Source organism: Callorhinchus milii, unplaced genomic scaffold (assembly GCF_018977255.1).
Source record: "Callorhinchus milii isolate IMCB2004 unplaced genomic scaffold, IMCB_Cmil_1.0 Scaffold11, whole genome shotgun sequence".
NCBI classification, from domain to species: domain Eukaryota; kingdom Metazoa; phylum Chordata; class Chondrichthyes; order Chimaeriformes; family Callorhinchidae; genus Callorhinchus; species Callorhinchus milii.
In genome coordinates, this window is record NW_024704752.1 from 19,143,288 (window position 1) to 19,165,485 (window position 22,198).

Consider the following 22,198-nt stretch of genomic DNA (forward strand, 5'->3'; position numbering starts at 1 on the left):
TTGTATGTGGATTGCCTATAACAAGGATTTTGTATGCTATTTTCTATAATATTTCAATAGGGACTTACTGTGAAGTGAATCAATTACAGAATTGTTGAATGCTAAATTCAAGTTTAAATTTGCCATTCAATTACATGTGTCATTCATCACGCAGGTTCATTCTATGGTAATGTTCAACGGACGAGGATGTTTTGAATAATCTATTATATAATTTTGATAAGGCTACTCTCCCAGGTTCGGATTTAGTCCTTTTGCGATCAGGCACTCACCAAAATTACAGTCAAAACTTTTAACTTACAGAACAAAGTCTACTTTATAAGGGCTTGGATCATTCATTTCCTGGCTGTTTTTTTTTTGGAATTGCTGTGCTCAAATATATTAACATATAACATTGTTGTTCTACCTTAGCAATGCAGAAATGTACACAGGGATTTTTATGTCTACATCCTGCATAATTAAAATGAATTTAGACCCTTCACACATCTAATTCATCTCAATAAATGATGTGGGAAATTAATATAAATTTTTGCCTCTTGAGCCTGTGTAGTCAGTACTATCATACAAATCAGAGCACAAACAATAATGCCAGATAAGAGAATAATTATTTATGTTACATTGGACATGTATCCTACATAAAATAACATGTTCAGTTAATTTCTGGTAATGATTAGGAAGTTGGAGCTGATCTATAGGTCTGTAATTTTCTCACATTATTATCATAATAATAATAATCCTTGCATTTGAAATAGTGCCTTATCATGTCTTGAGACGTCTCAAAGCGCTTCACAGTATATACTGTAAAGTCAATTGACTGTATATTTTGTGGGCAAAACGCGGCAGCCAATTGTGCGCAGAAGTGTCCCACAAACAGTCACAACATGTTGGGTGGGGTGGTGGGGGGAGGAATGGACTGCTATTTGTTAACCAATTTTTGTTGTGTTTTTTTTAAAAGTAGACAAACATATTTTACATGATGCAAATATGTGAGGGTTTGAAAACAACTGTTTAAGAGCAAAGTCAAACCCAACCACCCCCAAATTAAAATGGAATAATTTAAAAGATCAAAATAAATATTTAGGAAGGTACTCTGACCATGAGTATTTTCCTAAATATTTAGGTTGCTATCGTGAATGGTAGTCCAGTGTGCTTGTCTCAACCACATTTTTTGCCCAGCATTCCCAGCTATTGATTATCCTCTATCTGAAGAAATGCTAGTTTGTCCTAAACTTACCATTCACTAACCTTAACCTGTGCCCTTGAGTCCTAATGCGTTGGTGTATATGAAAGCCTTGGGTGCCGAGCCAGCTGTGAGACGCCTTCCAGGCGGGAAAAACATTATATAAATGTAAATTGTGTGGTGAAAATATTATTCTGGATCGATTTTCTTTATCTCGTTAAGCTTCCTGTAAACTTCCTGTGTGCTTGTGTTTGAAGTTTGCATTTGAAGGTCCATCCATTTGCGCTCGTCAGTTAAAATCTCAAGATGAGAGATTATCACAAGGAGGTCTAGCACTTGGATGGAAGATGTTGAGATTTAAGACGTGACTGACACAAACGCACCAGTTGTTTTGTAACTCAGTTTGGTAAAAGCTTTTCTGGTTCTCACGAAATCATTAACCCCGGTCTAGGATTTCAATTCACTTTCTCCAGCATTGATTTATCCACCTTCTAAAACTTCTGTATTAGACGATGGCATTTCTTACTGTAGCTGCTTCCCTCTTGCCCGCTCACTGAATTATGAGCCACAGCAGTTGATTTCCTTAAGGATTCACGTTTGTGGAAAAAGTTACTGCTTCAACCTAGCCTTCATCTTTTCCCAAAGGTAGTCACTGAATTCCATTTTAATTCATCACATTGCTCTCACGGCTCGCGGCAGATAAGCATGTAAACTGCGCTTAGAACAATGTCCTGTGTTCCCCTCTCCCTCCGCCTCCCCCCTTTCACCGCACGTAAGTCAGAATTTAACCTTTCTCAGCTGAGTCTGTCTGAATGGCCAGTCTGTGGCCCTTGTCTTGGACAGTCAAGAAACAGTAACAACAACTTGCATTTATAAAGCCTCCTTCACATGGGGAAGGGTCTCGGAGTGCTGAACAGTGATCCCCTGTGAGGGGAGGGAGGAGATGACCGTAAACACAGTCAGGCACGATCTGAAAAAGGGGAAGGAAGGGACAAGGCGGAGGGATCAAGGAGAGAGTTGCAAAGTTCCAGGGGGTGGTAGCTGAAAGCAGGGCCACTGATGATGCAGCGGAGGGGACGAGAGCAAAGCAGGAGGCCGGAGTCAGTCAAGCAGTAGCGGAGTGGGGAGTAAGCATGTCCAAACCAAGTGCCAAAACTATTTTCCTGCAGCCTGGACGTATTGTAGCCATCAGAGGCACTTGTTCTGGATCTCAGTCAAAGAGGTCACTGAGGTCAGTGGACCCTAACCTGAGTATATTTGAGAAGCTCACCATTATCCACACTGTTGAATCCGTGCTCAGCATTGCACATTTACAAGATCGGTTCAATTGACGAAGACCCTTTGGCCAATCTGATCTCATCTCATCCTTCCAGAGTACCCACCATACCATACCATACCGTCTCCCAGCACAGCATCAAGCTGTTTTTTAAGTAAGTCAAGTGTCCTCCAAGTGTAAGTCGTGCTCCGCCGCTGTCAAGTGCTCTGGGATGCTACCCTACGTGAAGGGCGCTATGTAAATGCAAGTTGTTGTGGTTGTCCCGACCTCAACCAACTACTCTTCCTGTAACCTGTTCCAGTTGTTAATTTTCCTCTGGGTCATGGTATCTGTCCTGAAACATAGCCTTTGCAATACTAAAGAATATGTTCTCTTGTTCTATTCTCCTGGTTCATTCTGAAGTATTGTTCTGGGTTTTATTCTTTCAATTCCATTTTAAAATTTTATACACCTATATAAGGTCCCCCGTGAGACGATTTCTTTCAAGACTGAGTTATATGATAGGACTTAATATGGAATCAGAAGCTCTGAGTTGTGGGATAAAGCTGCAGAGTTACTAGCACTATTTTCCCAGGAGATCCAACTAAATTACCTCCCCAGCCAACTGACATGATTTTTCTTCTGACAAAGTATTTGACAAAGGACTGAAATACATTAATTATGTTTGGAAGGAAGGAGCCTTCCCTCTACCATCACTGCCGCAAACAGTGCCCAAATGGGTGACACATACTGAGTTCGTTCCACGGGAACATTTAAGCTGTGTTTATATCCTGTGGGAGTGAAGCCATTTTGCTCCCAGCAGAATAGCAGTGAGGAGCAGGAAGCTTAATTTTATATTTCTTGCTCCGTGTCTCAATGAATCAGAGGGCGTAAAAGGAACTGATTTCAGTGCTCTGCACATGAATGAACTGTGTCTGGCATGGCTGCTTGTGGGACATTGTTGCGCACAAATTGGCTGCCACTTTCGCTTGCAGAATATATGGTCACTGTTTTATAGTAAATTCCTCTGCAACGCTTTGAGATGGTATTCCGAAGTGAAAGGTGCTGTGTCAAATGCAAGGATGATTACTGTATTAGCGTGTTCTTTAAATAACATTAAAACTGGGCTGCGGAGAAAGACCACATTTAAATATGTAATGCCATAAGGTGGGTCCGACGGCACAAAGCTTTAAAAAGAGATCTGATTGACAGAGCAACAATATTTCAGCAATTAAGAGTACATTTGCCTGTGTCCGCAACCAGCCACCGAATGGGTTGGGGGTCAGCCCAACACCATGATGTAAAACAAAGAATACCTCGAGAATTTCCTGCCAGAAGTTGAAATACAAAACACGACGAAAAGGCTAAATATGCCCCACGGCTGTTCATTGATTAGTTAAACAGTTTTGTGAAATAAACGAGGGTTTTCATGTAAAACCATCAGAAAGACCTCAACGCAGTAATTTCTAAATTTCTTGTATTAGTTTTGGTTAAACAAATAAAAAAGAGACGGTGATGAAAAGCCCAATATCCTCAGGGGGAAAAAGCGTAATAAGACACTTAATACATCAGAACTGTAGCTAAAACCTAATTACTGACACAAAATTCAACAAAGGCAAGCTGCTCTCTCCATCAAGCAAAATCAGCTTAGGAAAAAAAAACCTCTGAAAGGGGTGAATTGTAATGCTGCAGGAGAACTCTCTGATAACCTCATGCAGAAAATGTATAACCAACACTAAGCCCATACTGCTCAGGATCACAAATACATTTAATGGAGATCATATGTACAATAAATTATGGAACGGGCAGAGCTATGAAAATTGATAAATCTTTCATAACGAGATGAATCTGGAGAGGAGCACTGTGCCTGTGCCTGAACAGTGAGCAATAGCCAAGAGCAGACAAAACATGCACAAACACAAAGAGAAAAGCTGCCCTGTGCTTTGAGATTGGCGCCTCTTCAGATCCAATCCTCTGCCCTGATCTAATACAGTAAATTCCTGATAACTCGACCCTGCCTTAACTTGTCACTCTCACTTAATTCACTGCCACAGAGTCCTGTAGCTGAGTGGTTAGAGCACTTGTCATTGCAAATGAGAGGACCAGGGTTCGATTCCTGGGCAGGGCGAAACCTTTGGCAAGTTTCCTTACTCCACACGCATCTGTTTACCTAGCAGTAAATAGGAACCCTGGATATAGTCGATTGGTGGATTGCTTTCCAGAGATGATAATAAAAAAGAATAACAATGATGTGGTCAATTAATCCACGGCTGTTTGTGGGACGCTGCTGTTCGCAATTGGCTGCCGCGTTTCACCCACAAATATAGTCAATTCACTTTACAGTATATCCTGTGAAGCGCTTTGAGACGTCTCAAAGACATGATAAGGCACTGTATCAAATGCAAGAAGTATTATTACTATCAGGCTGTCAATATCCTGGCTGCATTTATTTGTATACTGTGTTATAATGGGATTCCACCATGTTAGCATTTATTTCCATGTTATAGTCATGTGTCCGAAACCAGGGAAACACTTACTTCCCAAGATCTGCTGAAAATCTGAGAGTTAATGTATTGAAATAAAGAGAACATTAGCAAAACATTGAGCTCTGAGCAAACTAATGCTTCCTTTGTCCTCTGAAAAGCCACTGAGGGGTATCAGTGTTTGCTGTCTCCTAGCCTTAACCGAAATGGGTTTAAAATTTATAGTGATGGGGGGAAAAAAATCATTTGACATGCATTCACTTGGAAGCAAAGCAGACATATATTATATAACATCATATATGTGGCTACATTTTCCCTATTAGCGTCACAGTTTGGGGAAATATGTGGCATATTTAATTGACCCAGTGAGCATTTTCAAAGATCCTATTTTTGTGCCAGCAATTAAGTACTTGGTGTTACAAAAATAACAGACTCTTGCAGTCACGTCTTCAGAAGATATGGATTTACAGTAGTTTGAATCCGTGGTGCTGTCATCCACTTACATAGGAAGGTACATCTGGGAAGAGGAATATTTATACATACACAAAAACAGGTACTGTGTCTAAGTACTGACTTCTCTCTGGTGTCACAACTAGAAGAATGAAGCAGAGGATTATTTTGGAATTTAAAGAGCAGGTAAGAAATTAATACTCTTCTAACCAAACGTTCAAAGTGATATAAACCCTCTTTTTAAAAATAATGGTCCATATCTGTTGGGAGTTCAGATGTTGCTTTGAGTGAAATGAAGGCTGGATTATGAGCGCAGGATTTTCAAATACTGGCTTCCTTTAAGAGTGCTTTCAAGCTAAATTCCCATATTCTCCAATCGTTGGAGCTGCCAAAACACATTAAACAATAAGAAGGATATTGTATGACTTCTCAGTCATTTTAATTCTGTCATTGAACACTTTTATTGGCTTCTCATCTGGGCAGCAAAATGGGGGAGTATTAATCTCATTGCCAGGTTCTTGAAGATGAAAGGGATGGCTATACTGTGTTGGGGATTAGGATGAATGAATTTTAATAATGGCAGTGATACTGGGCCCCAATTGGACCGAGGAATCCTAAGTGATGCTTTAGAAATAAGGTAAAGAAATGTGACCTAATTAGACCAACTTCTAAATGGATCTGCAATGGGATTTCCTTTAGTTGTGACCCAAGGTTTATTTCTAAACTGTGTGATGCAGTAAAATATCAGGCATGCTGAAGTACAATACAATCAGATATGACAATTCCAGTCAGAAACATATTTGTTGAAGGATGTAAAGGACAATTTGAGATGTGAAATATTTCTTTAAACATAGAATAATTAACAACCAGATTACCAGCAGGAGTGGTTGAGGTCAACTCGCTGAATTCATTCAAGAAACAGCTTGATGCTGTGATAGGAATACGGCACGCTTGGCATTCTGGAAAGTTGAGATCAAATGGGCTGAATGACTTTCTTCACTTGAACCTCTCCTGTGATTGCACAGCACAGAAAATAAATCTGTACCTCAATTTACAGCTGTTCGTTCTCAGAGGTCAAGTAAAGTGATTCAGGCTACAAACTGAGAATCCCATAGTTCATGGCATTTCAGCATTCCTGAAAACCTGGGTTGAGAATAGCCTCTGAAACATTTGTTGCACGTAGTGAAAAACGCATAAAATACAGGGATATATAGATATATATATATATACACAGACATTGTACAACCATAAAAGATAGTTACAGTCCATATGACCAGTCCCAAAGTTAAGAAATCAAATGCTAACTTTCATAACTCTTAATCAATTGATATTCCCAAATAGTTATCTAATTCTCTCCTGAAATTATTGACACAATCTGTGCCCACCTGGATAGTCCATCTTACACTTCACCGATCAGTGTAAACTAATTAATCTAATTCAAGCTTTCACCCACAAAATATAATCAATTAACTTTACAGCATACTCTGCTTTGAGATGTCTCGAAGACGTGATAAGGCGCTATGTCAAATGAAAGGATTGTTATTATTTAAGAAGAATTGGTTTTACTTTAAAGGGCCCTTTTGGATAATTTTAGATTTGAGGTACAAAAACCCTATTGGTTGTTCCAGGTTTTTTCCCTTTCAATTCTAGGAATAAACGTTGAGAGAAATTATAAACTGCCACATGATGTTCTTCGGAAATTAATTTTAAGAAATCTAGAAGTACACAATCCAATTTTGTTAGGCAAATTTGGAAAATGATTGTTATTCACATGCATACTCCCAATGGCTTTCTGATGAAGATTACATTACCCATTGGTTTTGGTCATTAATATCCACATAATAAAGAAGACAAGATTAATTGTCCAAACATTAACTAATTTTGCTTGTATTAAAATATTCAGGCGTGGCTACAGGATCCCTAGAGAAAAATCCTAAACCTCAAAATAGATCTGCTGTATCTTTAGTGGTGAGATTTTGTCCAATGGATGCAGCTTTAGGAAGGAGAGTGAAGGCTTTATATTTCCAGTTTGCTACAAATCTTATTTTCGGATCTTCCACTCTACAAGGATATACTTCCTGGCTGAGTCAATTCGACAACTGAATTAAATGTAATCCTGTAACATGTCCTATCTCACAAACCATAATCCCCGTTTGAAAGACCTGAAGAACAAGTGAATGGAGATTTAATAAGTCCCTACTTGTGTGAAAGGACTTTATAACAATGGTAGAATTTTTCCACACCAACACCAATATTAAGACTGAGAGTTAACTTGACATTTTAATTAATGTTCTTGGTGGGTAAGTACAAAAGATGGTATACAGGAGGATGATTGCTGATTTTCCTGTTGTCTTAAAAGAGGTAAAGGATAACAAAGCAATGAGGATTGGAGCGAAAGCTTCAGGAAACGCACACAAGTTTGCCAGATACGCTCTAATCATTAATAGAGATATTCGCAAAAGATGTGATTCACAACTGTCCTGATTCAGACAATATAACCATCAACTCTTTAAAAAGAAAGGATACGGGCCGATGCATTATAGTTGAAAAGCATAGAAAAATAGCAACAATAATGCCTGTGATTGTAGATAAAAAATCAGATTTGATTGTTTTTTTTACAGTCACAGGCATTATTTTCGCTGTTTTTCTATCCTTTTCAACTGTAATGTTTTGCCTTTTGACAACATCTTTGTTTCTTTGTTTATGTTCAGACGTGAAACGTAGATAGAAAACGAGATGTTGCATGAAAATTGGATGGAATTGGATGGAAACCAAATGACTATTTCAAATTGAAATTGATGAGACTTTCGGGACAGAATTTGACTCTCATTTTTAACATCAATCGTAATGCAAGATTCTTTTGTGCAAAAAATAAGTTTGGGCAACCGAGCAATGGTGTAATTCCAGATGGATATGTTAAATGTACTTTCTACTTTGTAGCTTTTAAAACCTGGTTATAATTTTGCACGGTTTACCTGTGGGCTCCAAGATTGAGGTTCTTCCTGTCCCAATGCCTCAGATGTATCTCAAGGCCTTTCCTATGAATGTTTAGCGTTTTTATGTTAATTCTGATGTGTTTTACGTCAGAGAAGTTCTTTAGCACAGGCAATGCCTTTTGCTGCTTGCAAAGCCCATCTTGTCTGCCGTTCATTCCCGGGTTTAAAATGAAATGTTTCGTTCAGCAATTGTTGACTGTCCACAGGTTCTTGTGGATTTTATTATATAAGCAGTCAGATGTTTACCCAGCAAACATTTAATGCTGAAACCAACCCAACTGTGTGTTGTAAGCCACTCAGGCATCTCACTGAACTGAACAAGAATTGGCACCTTGTCATTTTTGCAGACTGGAGGCATGATGAGGCATCAACGTGCCAAAGAAAAATCCAAAGCAACTGAGATAACTGCTGTGAACAGCACTAAGCTCAACCTGCCCAAAGCTCCATTATGGCTATGACAGTTAAGAGCCACTACTGAATGAACAGCATTTAAAGCAGCATTATCCATGGCTGAAGGAGAATTCAATCCTTTGAAATGATTCATTACATTGTACTGTAATTTACTCAATTTCCTGCCGTACCATTTGGACAAGTGTTGCTCTAAATAGACAACTGTCATTCGTAAAATGCCAATTTTTGCCATGTTCCAGAGTAATTGTTGAGAGAGATAACACAGTGTTCGAGTCAGTTTGGATGCTGCAACCTCTGGGTTTATTTTCGTTCAAATTGTTACACAAGTACCAACTCACTTCAGTGTCAAAAACTCCATCAAAAGCCATAGAAACAGAAAAAAGGTGGACTGATGTTGTAATGTTGTTTGGACATTGAGCATCTTTCATTTGTAGACTATCCAAAATTTCCACCTCATCTCATCTGTTCTTCTCTTAAGGAAGTGGATTATAACAATAATCCTCACATTTGATAAAACACCTAATCATGTTGTCAAAACGACTCAAAGTGCTTCACAGGATTTACTGTAAAGAGTAGTGATGGTGTATTTTGCAGGCAAACGTGGCAGCCAATTTGTACTTCTCACAAAAATAAAATCTGTAAAAGCTATAGTTTCCCTAATAACTGTGTTATTCTAACACAAATGCTATTAGCAGCCACAATAGGATGTGAACAGTAACGAGTTGCATGCTTCTACTAATTTCGCAGGGCGAAACCTTGGGCTTACTCCACACGCCTAATAATAATCCCTCCAAAACAAAACAATAATAAATTGGTCGTTTTTAATCCAGGACTGTTTGTGGGACGCTGCTGTGCGCAATTGGCTGCCGCGTTTCGCCCACAAATATACGGTCCATTCACTTTACAGTATATTCTGTGAAGCTCTTTGAGACGTCGAGAAGATGTGAAAAGCGCTGTCTTTGGAAGGATTATTATTATTATAATTATGTGTGTTGAGTACCTTGTGTTGGTGTAATGGCTAAAGGTTTGCAATGACTATTTCAGTGTTTTACAGTGCATTATGTTATCGAGTCCAACTTTGAAACGAGGCAACATTTGAACAGTTAAAATAAAATGTTGTGAATAAACTTCAGAATGTTTTATAGGATGGGTTGAATATTAGTGTGTTTATTCATGGAGGAAATGAATCCCTCTTTGACCTGTGGGGGGAGAGGAGCAGGAGGAAAAGAGAAGCATCAAAGAAGGTACTTTCATTGTTAATGGTTTTATAAGGCTTCAGATGTCTTTTAGCACTTCCCAGGTTATTACTATCAAGTGTAGTGATCGATGTGTTTTTGAAGGTTCAGACATTGAACTTGAAACCATGAAATAATACTAATAATATTAATAATCCTTGAATTTGATATAGTGCCTTATCACGTAATTGAGACACCTCAAAGCGCTCCACAGAATATACTGTAAAGTGTAGTGCTGTGTATTTTGGGGCGAAACTCAGCAGCCAATTGTGCACATCAGTATCCCACAAACCATCATGGATTGAGTGACCAAATTATTATTATTTTTGTTTTTTGAGGGATTATTACCGCTGGAAAAGCGATCCACCAATCGACTAACACCCAGGCTCCTACTGACTGCTAGGTAAACAGAGGCGTGTGTGTGGAGTAAGGAAACTTCTTGGTTATATCAGCACTCTGGGCTCATTTTAAAACAAAAGGTGGATGCTGTGATGGGAAGCTGTTAGGATGGGTAATCTGAAAGGATGGGATGATATGGATCGAAAGGTCTTCTTGACATGAACTGATCCTGTGATCATTTGATGTTCCACCCAATGAACCATGGATTTTCTAGGGAAATGCACTACAAAAGGATTTCTCAATAAACGTGTAACAGTGGTGTTCTAATTGCTGATCCTGTATCAAAGCCATTGAGTAGAAGAAGGTACATTGACGCCAAAGAAAAAAAAAGCTCAAAACTCAATATCGTGTTTCATTACACTGTAGACTTGATGGATGGAAGTGATTTTAAGTTCCAGTTTTGTCGGTGGGTTTCAATGATTGTATAAAGCATCGGAATATTTTGTGTCCTGTTGAACCCCCTTTAGTGAAATAAGTGCAGCTGTTATGTGTTGAGACTTGGACACACTGTGAACACACATATATATTTGTACTTGATCCAAGTGAATAGAGCTGATTTCTCTCTTGCCTTGCTTCACATACTTTAAAAATGTTCCTGAATGTCTTTTACTTAAACTCAGCTGAATTTTGTCACAATTGTTGTTACGAGTGAAGAGTAGAATATGGACCATACTTTGAAAGAGGCTTTATTTAAACAGGAAAAATGTTCCGCTGTAAAGACAAAGATTCCGACCTGTCTGGAAGGCACCGCAGGAAGGAACGGAACACTTATTGGATTTCTGTGTAAAGGCAATACATGGCTCAAAACTGTGAAACAAAGGATTTGGTGTGTGTGAAAGATACTGAAACGTGCAGTTGGTTAAGATGGAATACAACTCCCATTTCAATATAAAAAATTGTCAAGCCACACTTGATTGTTAATCAATGTATATAACCTTCACTGTGAATTTTCCATCTGCAATAGATCTTTCAGCCCTAATACCACACACCACTGAATGTATTCCAGCTCAGCAAGGTCAACAAATGAAAATAAAGATGCAGAATCTTGGGTCAGTGAGTGACACTAATATTATTGGGTTATGCTGATGCAGAATTCAACCCCGTCTCTAGCACATCACAAAGAACAGGCAATCCAGCTGTAAATTCGAGTCCCCTTTTGATTGAATTCATCTATTCTGTTCAGGTGAAGTGCTTTTGATTGTGCGTTCAGTGGTAATCCCTCGAGAATGAAATTGTGTGACAGCCAAGCTGTGTCTATGACTGATTTCCTTCACATACAAGTGAACTGAGAGGCCACACCACTCCCCTAGTGTTTTTGGTAGCATTTATTATAGTGTGTGCAACATTTGACAGTTTAATTTAGATTCCATTAACAATAGGGAAAAAATGCACTTTTAATCTTTCTTCAGTCTACAACAATTTCTCATAATACTGTTATTAGGAAAAAAAAGGTACGTTTATATGGTTTCAGCAGCTGCAAGTAAAGTTTACTCCAGTAATAATCTAGGTCCATGGATATTAGTGGGGAATTTGAAGAAAATTCTGCAGCCTTTATTTAAGAAATGTGCACTATTAATTTCGTATCTATTTTAGCAGTCCTATATTTTATGCCTCAGCTGTAATGTGTCCTAGCAATTGATGGGTTTATTATTTTGCATCACTCGACTAGACTTCGATGATTTTAATCTCACCACGGAATGTTTAGAATTTTATTCAAACTATATTGAATTTCTGAATGGTCTTTCTTTCCAATTAAACGTTTCTGAAGTGCTGAAGTGTTCAGGACAGGCAAATCAAAATCTAAACCCTGATAAGAACTAGGATCCCTGTGTTTTAAAATAAACACAGAACTAAACTGTTAAGCAAGCATTGACTTCATGACCTGCCAGATTTATATACGTTTATTTCAATACTGCAATTTATATGCATTTATATGTTTGATAGTGCATTTTATTAAGCCTGCAGTGGAAACTGTCTGATCAAAAAATAAATACATAAATAAATTCCTCGGTTCAGATGCATAAAGCTTCTATTTCCTAAATTGTACTGAATGTTTTGTACTTGCACAGATGCTTTAGTGACAAATTAATCACACGGTGTCAGTGACTGTACCAGACCCGGTGACAAATGACTATTCTGGGCTTCCCAAATGATTCACATCCAACGTAAAACTGAGCAACACAGAACTAGAAGGTCCCAGGTTAGCTCCTGGTTTGTGCTGATCTCAGTTGGGATGACAGCATTCTGCAATTGCCTGGGCAACAGAGTGGAGGAAAAATACTGTTTTGATTGCTATCCAGTAAGCACGACTGGAAAGTACACACCTTGTCAATACTGGGCAATGATCGGATTAGATTTAGCTGTGATTGTTGTCAGCAATCCATACAGATAAACGCAAGGTAACTGCATATAAGGAAGCAGAAAAGGAGACACATGTATTGAAAAGGAATAGAAGTTGCCGAGGGGGAAGTTGAAAGAGAGAGAGCTGGGGTATTAGTTGACTCATTGCTCATCATGTCAAAACAGTCCAAGGCAGCAATGAACAAGACAAGCAGGAGGTTAGGCTTAGGCTGTATTACCAAATCAGTTGAGTTCTGATGCCCAGAAGTAATACTCAAGCTGAGCAATACTCTGGTCAGATTGCACCTGGCAAACTGCATGATATGAGGGATTGCCTAATTGCTAGAAGAGTGAAATGAGGATAATCACCAGGGGTTAGAGAGATGAGCTCGAAACAACCATTAGACGAGCTTGGACTCTTCAGTCTAAAAAAAGATATGTCAGAGGGGACCTCATAGGGGACAAAATATAAGATTTTCAATATGATTATGTGAGAAAGTACACCGAGAGCAATACTTGCAGATATAGAGAGACACAGAACAAAAGGGTTTCGAGTTGAAAAAGGAAAGCGATTGAGGCTAAAAGGGCAGACCGGTAGGATTGATATATTGGAAGGATGAGATCAAATGGGCCAAAGTCCCGTCTTCATCTGAAGCTCTGTTGGGATCTTGTAATCATTGCCTCAGCTCACATCTGGAACTACACCCAAGCACGAACATAATACAATAATAATCCTTGTATACAGCGCCTTATCACATCTTCGAGACGTCACAAAGAGCTTCAGTGAATTGACTGTATATCTCGTGGGCAAAATGCAGCAGCTAATTATGCACCGCAGAGTCCCACAAACAGCTATGGATTGAGTGACCAAATTATTATTACTTTTTTGAAGGGATTAATACCGCCAGAAAAAGGATCCGCCAATCGACTAATATGGTTCCTACTTACTGTTAGGCAAACAGAGGCGTGTGGAGTAAGGAAACTTGATTGTGATTAGCTATTTCTTTTTCAAGGTTTTTATAAATTCTTTTTAAAATAAGTCCCTCAGTTTTACTTCTGATGATAATGATTTTAAGGTTTTATTTAAATACGGCAATAAGAATGCATTCGTTCGATGCCAGTAAATTCAGTTTAAATTCAACACTTTTTTTGCAGTAGATTGGGAAGGTTTTGTATCCATACACAATAGTTTGTAATTTTAATGAACTATTTGTTTGAGAAATCCTGTATTGTACTGTAGCAAACGGATTCGCTAGAAAACGTAATAGATTTTAGTTTGGCAGTATGCACTTTTTTTGGCTGATAACAACAAAAACTACTTGCATTTACACAGTGCCCCTCATGCAGGGTAGTGTCCCAGAGTACTTGACAGTGACGGGGGGGGTGGGGGAGGTGACTGTAGGCACAGTCGAAGAGGAAGGTCTTCAGGCACGACCTGAAGATGGGGAAGGAAGAGACAAGGCAGAGGGATAGAGGAAGAGTGTTTCAGAGTTTCGGGGCGCCGTGGCTGAAAGCGCAGCTACCAATGGTGGAACGGAGGGCACGGTGGACATGCAGAAGGCTGGAGCCAGTCAAACGGAGTCAGCAGATAGTGGGTCGGAGAGATAGGGAGGTGCCAGGGAGTGAAGGGGTTTGAATTTGAACAAAGATTGCATAGAAGTGAAAATAATTAGAGTATTTTTCTGTTATTCTTTATGGTCCAGCAATTGGTGTAAAAAAGCTCACGGAAACAGTCAGTTGTTAGTTGAATTGTGCGATAAGTGATAAAATGCATTAAAAAAATCTTTCCTTAAAAAGTCGCAGAAAAATTGGAAAATTCCTTGGAAGGGGGCAATAAAGACGTAAAAGTTGAGTCTCTTCCCCTCAATTTTCTTCTCTCACCCTCACCCTCTGAAGGTGGTGAGTACAGTTCTGAGCACAGGTGACGGGAATGATAATCCTCTGGCACTTTGCCCAAAACACTGTTTGAAAATATGTGAGTGTAGATGGTGAATGTCAACAGGCTATTTATCCACAGGGGGTTGTCATTTCAACAAAGGCTGTTAATGTCCTTATCCTATAATCACAATTTCTAGCAGTGGCAGAAAATTCATACGAGAAGCACTGGTTACAAATCGCCCTTTCACCCCATTGTCAATTTAAGTGTCTCCCGAATCATGCAATATGTGTACACATTTAAAAATCGGTACATCTTATTCTTTTGGTAAAACATTCTTAATTCTTTGGTGGGAGAGGAGGCATGGGGCGGGGTGGGTGGTGTGGGCCAAATGAAGGAGGGAATTGATTTTGTGATCCAGCCAATTCTTTTTTCACCCTATCTCTGAGCTAGCAGCGGTGAGTTTATTGTCAATAAATATAATATTTTGTTTGAAAATAGCCCAGGTGTTTTTGCACTTTTAATGTTATTTGGCACATTCTTTGTGGCACAGTTAGAGTGAGTGTTGTCCTACCATCAATTCCAAAGAAATTTCTGGTAATATTATACATCATTTACTGTTAAAAAAAACTATGAATTTCGCCCACAAAATACACAGTGAATCCACTTCACTGTATATCCCACGAAGCGCTTTGAGATGTCTCAACGACACGAAAAAGTGCTGTACCAAATGCACAAATTATTATTAGGATTATTATTATGAATGTTACTGATTGACATGGAGCTGTGTGTGACGAGGAATATTATAAGGGGGAGAAATGGTGTTCAAAAAGTCAGCAGCAATTAAACAGATGGGTTTGGGAGGGACGGCTGCTACATTTTACTGTAGATGAATTTAAGGCAATCCAGTTTGGAAGAAGTAACGTTTGGGTATACAGTGGAGGGGAGCCCAATAGCAGAGGTAGTGAAATGAGAAGGATGTGGGTGTGATTATTGATTATTGACTGAGGTTTTTCAGTTGAAGTGAGGTTATTAGAGCCAGTCTAATATGACATCCTGAAGCCATATTTCAAGTTGAAAGAAGTGATTCTCACTTTCGATCACTGGTGAGACACATTTGGAATATGGTTTGCAGCTTTAGGCGTCCTACCTTCAAAAGATCACTGAAGCGTGAAGAGAGCTCTTTGGAGAAAAGCAACAATTTAGAGTTTTAAATTAGGAGAAGAAGCTCACAGAGTTGAAAAAACAAAATTGAGGATTATAATCCAGTTGTTTAATAATAATCCTTGCATTTGATACAGCGCCTTATCACATCTTCGAGACTAATTGACTGTATATTTTGTGGACAACATATTTAGTTTAAAGTTATAATAGATTGAGACGATGTACATACAAAAAGGTTATTTGACCTACCTTTTTTAAGAGGATAGATCACTTGTCATTGCTTTGAAAGAGGACACCTGTGCCCTCATTTGTTTTTTGAGGTTCCCAATTGTTAGTTGGGAACACTAATCGTCCAGGGCTTTGGGACCTCCTCCCGTATGAAAGCGCTGTATAAATGTAATTTATTGATAACCCTACCCTAACCCAATTAAATGTTGCTGTTGTTAATCTCTGCAGCGAGTTGCACTCCTGTTGTTAGAGCTATTTATACCTCTCGCTGGCCACAGGATTATTATTTTTTAACCTGCTGGTTGCGAATTGTGTGCGAAGAATGTCAGTCAATTCTTTCTCCCAGGGTAGCTGTGTCCGAACTGCTTTATATGGATGTTCACGTTGATTATCTGTAAGTGGAAGGTTATGATACTCTGTTTGTAGCTGGTCAATAACCAATAAATGGGCAATTTACGAGTTGAATGATTTCGGGTTGTCAGACTACCAATTGACAACTTATGTGCTTCACAAAAATGTATTAATTTTCATGATGAAACACCGCAATTACACTTAATAGAGAAATTGCAGACTTTCAAAATAAAATTGTATCTACAGTGGTATGTCATGTCCCTAACGGTGTGTTGGGCTATAAAATATGCAGTTTATACAGATATAAATATACAATATATACTTTACAACATCAACAACAACAACTTGCACTTATATAGTGCCCTCCATGCAGGGTAGAGTCTCAGAGCGCTTAAATATATACAATGTACACTTTAAGATGTCTAGAAGATGTGATAAGGTGTTATATTAAATGCAAGGATAATAATTATATTATTATTATTGTGGCGTGATTCCACTATGCCGTTTTGGCAAGGAAAGCATTTTTTTCTCTTGTAGCTTTGGAGATCCCTTGCTATTTGTTAGTTGCAGACATTACTGGTTTTCATTTCACTGCAAAGGGGTACTTCTGAAACCATAAGCACATCGCCAGAATGGAATTTTATATGAGGTTCTTTATTCATCATTAAGAGTGAATTGCATTGGATAGGTCACACAGATAGATATGGATTTTCTTATTACCTTTGAAAGATTGTGCTTTAGTCTGGCCACCTCTTCCATTACTAACTAGATTGTCAGGTTAGACTGGTTGGGAAACGCTACATGCATTCTTAAAGGGGATTTAGATTTTTTTTTAAAAAAACTTTTCGTAGCAATACTGCTTTCTAAATGAATAGAAAATATATTTTAAAAAATCACATTCGCAATCACAGTTGTGTGTGTGTGTATAGTGGACGTTTAAGCTGCAGCTCTATGTTACCTTCTCCATTCTTACTGAAATGATTAAGAGGGTGTTAAAATACATGAAGGGAAGAGGCTGAGCTTTGTGGCCACAACAGATGTTGTTAATTCATTATCTCCACTCACCATGGCCACAAAAATTAGACATTCAGCAGGGGCAGTCACGTAGCAGTCACTATCTCTTAAAGCTCTTTTTCTCTTGCACAACATTCCTGCCTCTTCCCATCATTGTTTATATTCACCCCACAAAATCTGTCTTCCACTCTTTGTCATCCTTCATTAGGTTTCCATCACATCCCTTTGGGAGGATCTGCTTGCATTTCATATTGTGCCTTATCAGTAAAATGTCAAAATGTCTCAAACTGTTTCACAGAGGGTTGTTTTTCTGGACAGTGGGCACCGTGTATTTGTAGGCAAACACAGCAGCCAATTTACGAACAGCTTTGTCCCATAAACAGCCACATTTTTTTCACATGGGGAAAGAACGGGGAGAACGGGACTGATTGGGTGTCTCTTCCAAAGAGCCGGCACAGGCTCGATGGGTCGAATGGCCTCCTTCTGTTCTGTAAAATTCAATAATTCTATGAAACAGCCACATTTCTTTTTAAACCGAGGAATTGTTTGCCAGCACACGAGGGGAAACTGCCTTCTCTTTTAAATTATGCTGTAAGATATTTAATGAACGGCTCACTGAACCTCCGTTTAATATCTCATTCGAAAGACAGCAAATCTCTGAACACTGTACTTGATAGGCAGCCAAGCCAATCAGTTCCAAGTCCCAATCTGGGTTTGGTGATGATTTAGGACTTTGGAGATCTGAATTAGGGATGTCTACAAACAAATATTTAGTACCATTTTCTTGGAGTAGCAAATATATTTGCAGAGAATAGTTAGAGCTTTAACTCACAGAAATTGCTCCCCCCCCACTCCCCATGGACTTTCTTTCCCCTTTAATTCGTATCTTAGTTTTCACTTTTAGCAAGGTTATCTTTTGAAGGATGACAATTTAAAATCTTTCTGCTATTCGTTGAAGGTACATTACATTCCCTAAACTGAACTTCCTGTATCAATGCTTTGAATATCAAATGCGAACAGTTCTTTTGTTAGACAAATCCATGTCATGTTAAAGTCATAAATATATAAATATGTAAAAAAAATCTTATACCGTGCACTGTTACTGAATACCAGATATTGTGTTTGGAATAATCTGTATTTATATCTGATGCTGAATATTAAAGGCAACTTAGTTGGGTAAAGACTTGAAAACGAAGGCAAATCTCTGATCAGGTGCGAGTTTTGTGCTTTAAAGAATACTGTACTTGTATGTTAAAATAGCATTGGTGGGCCCCAGTGCCAACGTGATGCTTCTAAGAATGTGTGTAACTGAAATAGCAGCACTCTGCTCTGAATTTTGAAACTTTGCGTATATATGTTTTGTGACAGTTTAAGTCATAAATTTGCTGTGAGATACCGAGATAATTGGGTGGTAGAAAGATGTACATAATCTCTACCCTTTACAGTCTTCGTAGGGCAAATTAAAATGGCTGGTTTAATGACGTGTCATGCTAAAACTCTTGGAAAATCGTTGTATAGTGTCAGCTAAGTGACAGTAATGAGGAAAAGGTTACCAAAGGCCTCCCAGAAATGCTCACAAGATATTGTTTCACCAATATAACTTTGATTAGACGACTCGTGTGAGTTTACCTCTGGTGAGGATTTTTTTTGCCAGCACTGCTTCTCATTGCAATGTGAGCCACGTAATACCACCTTCCATGGAGTGAAAATTACAACTGTACCACAATTCAGCTCGGAGGACTTCCTAAGTATTGCTTGTGTCAACAAATAATCAAAACAACACTGGCCACCACAAAATCAATCTATTCTCCCAAACATGTCACTCACTCATTCATTCATTAAGCTTTGTGTTTTGGCCTCATTTAGCTTTCACTCAAATAACAGCACAAGAACTCGATCTGCACTGAACATGACCAGGCAGAGGATAAACATAAAGGCCTCACACATCACAGCATTGCAATGAGCATTAGATAGTGAGCTTTATACGGTATCTAATTACATCTGGTCAAAAGGGCAGGCTTTATTTTTTTGAAAATGTAAAAATCTCTCCCCACTTTCAAAGTCTGTCTCAAGATTAAGCTCTTTGACTGGGTCTGCGGTTATCTTTCCCCCACCCTCCCCCCACCTTCTTCAGGTTCCCCATCAATTTGGGTCCCCAGACGACTGTGCTAAGCACTTTGAGACATGAAAGGCACGATATCAATGTATATTGCCTTGTATTGTAAACGCATGCACATTAACTTGCTTCATATCCTATTTTGTGATATTTAAGGCCTTTCAGCCTTACATTTACATTTTAGCCTCAATGTAATATTGTTGGATTTTTTGTAGTAAAGGTTTAATTTTTCCCCGTGTTAACCTGGGGCTGAATATTCCAGCAGCTGAATATACACAGTAAAATTGCTGATCCAGGAGTAAAATGTTTTTTTACCTTCAAGGGTTCTGCTGTATGTCTATTGAACAACATTGGAAATAATTAGCAGTAATTTACAACTCTTCCCTCAGGCCCCTAACTCTTCCCTCAGGTCTGAAGAAAACAAAAGCAATATTGTAGATGTATTTTATTCTTCCACCACTTTGGGTATTTTCTTCCTGCTTGTGCCCTTGGATGGCAAAAGCTCTTTTTAGAAACAAGAGACCTTGTTTTCTGGATTAAGGTAATGAATAGGCAATTCGCTAAACAATTAAGTAATTCTGATTAGTTTTTTGCATACTGCTTAAGGCATTGCCTTCTTATCTCAACTGCATCTATTCCGCGAAACAGTAATTTCACTAATTGGAGTCAGTAACTGAAGTTTCCACACCAAGTCCTATGTGTAATTACAATCCAGCTCAAGATTTCATCTCTACCTTAACTATACTTCGTATCGAATACTTATGGAAGGTAAAAATGTATTATTAACAACCTCATCATAGAGTCAGTGAAAGTCCTTATTTAAGCGCTCCAAAATACCACTCCACATAAAGGATATGATGCCATTCTACCCAATGCTAATGGCAATGTGTCATCACCATGATGGGTGTGATGGATTGTTTTGATGGTGTAATTCCGGTTCACAATGGGAACGAATTCAAGATTTATTTTGGATGAGAAAAAACAGTCTGATTTTGAATGAAGGATTTCTACTATATAGGATGGGATCAAGGCCACGTGATGCATACCGTAAACATACTAGGTACAATTTTATGTAACTGCAGATGTCTAGGGGAAAAAATAGTGTTTCCAGGAAATTTATAGGGACTGAGGATATCTACTTTTTTTCTTAGTGAGGCTGTCTCATGACTTGTTTTGTACCAATGGCTTTTATTTAATTTAAATGCATCAATCCTTTTCCATTTCTGTGATCTCCCTTAAGGAATACAAAATGTTTCATAAATCAAGTAATCCACAATTGTAATTAATGCTTTATTATATATATATATAACACATTGGATAGTTTTTAACTTAGTGAACTTTGGTGATCAATTGGAAGGGATAAATTTTAATCATGTTCAGCACCATCTAAAAAGCCATGTTTGGTCTTGCTTTTATTGTTGCCAACAGAATAAATGTTGTATAATTAATTCGGTGCCACAAAGCTCTCGGCATTGCATCTTTGATGCATTATTCTGAATTCAAACAATATAGAGGAATGCGGTATTAAGTGCAGCAATTTCCATGAAGGGAGTAGTTTCTAAGACCATCACAAGGCAAACTACCTTCACGAGAATGTAACGAGTCCCATGTGTGACTGAACAGTCTCAAAACTAACTGTTGCACCCAAGAGGCTTGGAGCTGAAGGGTACAAATCTGCATATGAAACAGAAATAAAAAGTCAACATGGAAGGGAAGTCGCAGGGGATAAAGCGAAAAAATAAATCTTTTACTTCAAGGACTAGAAAAATACAACAGGTAAATAATCCTTTCAGTTTTCAAAAATTAGTAACTTTTATTAAATTAGCTTTATTTTTTAAAAAAAGTTCTGTTTTCTCAGCCGCTGCGACAACAAATTTGTTCATTACTAGAAACTGTTTGCAACAGCAAGAGAATTTTTTTTTCAGATGCTGTTCTGTCGACCTAAGCTGTTTTAGTCTGTGTCCTAAAAATATTACATTTTGTGCTATTCATAGATTTAGACTTTTGGGAAGATCTGCTTGATCCATCCTATAGAGGGAGTCACCTCAAATCACAGATAAACCGGCTTCACAATCCCCACAGAAAGGAGATTTGAAGTGATTTTGCAATGGTGGAGCGGAGCTGTTATGAGAGATAGAGAGAGTTGTTCTGCAATAGATGTCCCATTTAATTGGATAGCCCTTTTGCAAAGAAACAATATCATTGTATTTACAGCTTATAAAGTGTCATCGACATTTATTAATGGGCTAATGAAGTGATTTCAGCCCAAAATGTGATACGGTTGTGAAAGGGCCAGGGGCTATCTCAGGTGCTGTTATGATGGTGTTAACCTTCAGGTTTTGTATGGTTTCCCCAAGAAAATCTGCAGAGAATCCACCAACAGGTAAATGTGCTTCTCAGTACTGAGCAATCTACTGTATGTGTGGAATCTGGTCCCAGGGTAGTTTGTCATTGCTGTTTCCCCATGTCTAACACCTTGATATCACCTTGAAGCTCCTCACTGTCCTCTCAATCTGGCATCTTAAAGGCTTCGAGTGCCATTTGCTTTCTTATTCCAACAAAGTCACTGTATGGCCAGTTCATCCATGTAACATGGTTTTTGTTTTTCCCCCTCTATTTGTGTGAATTACACCAAAACATTAACTCCCGATGAATAAATCCAATCCGAAATGAGGAATTTCATTGCTTGGCAATAACATTTGC

At 38.5% G+C, this 22,198-nt stretch overlaps 1 protein-coding gene across 1 annotated transcript in view; it reads left to right on the top strand.

The window, feature by feature from the left end:
- The window catches only part of LOC103175759 (neuroligin-1), a 157,140-nt gene that overhangs the window by 54,129 nt on the left and 80,813 nt on the right, over positions 1–22,198 (top strand). The window lies entirely within an intron of this gene.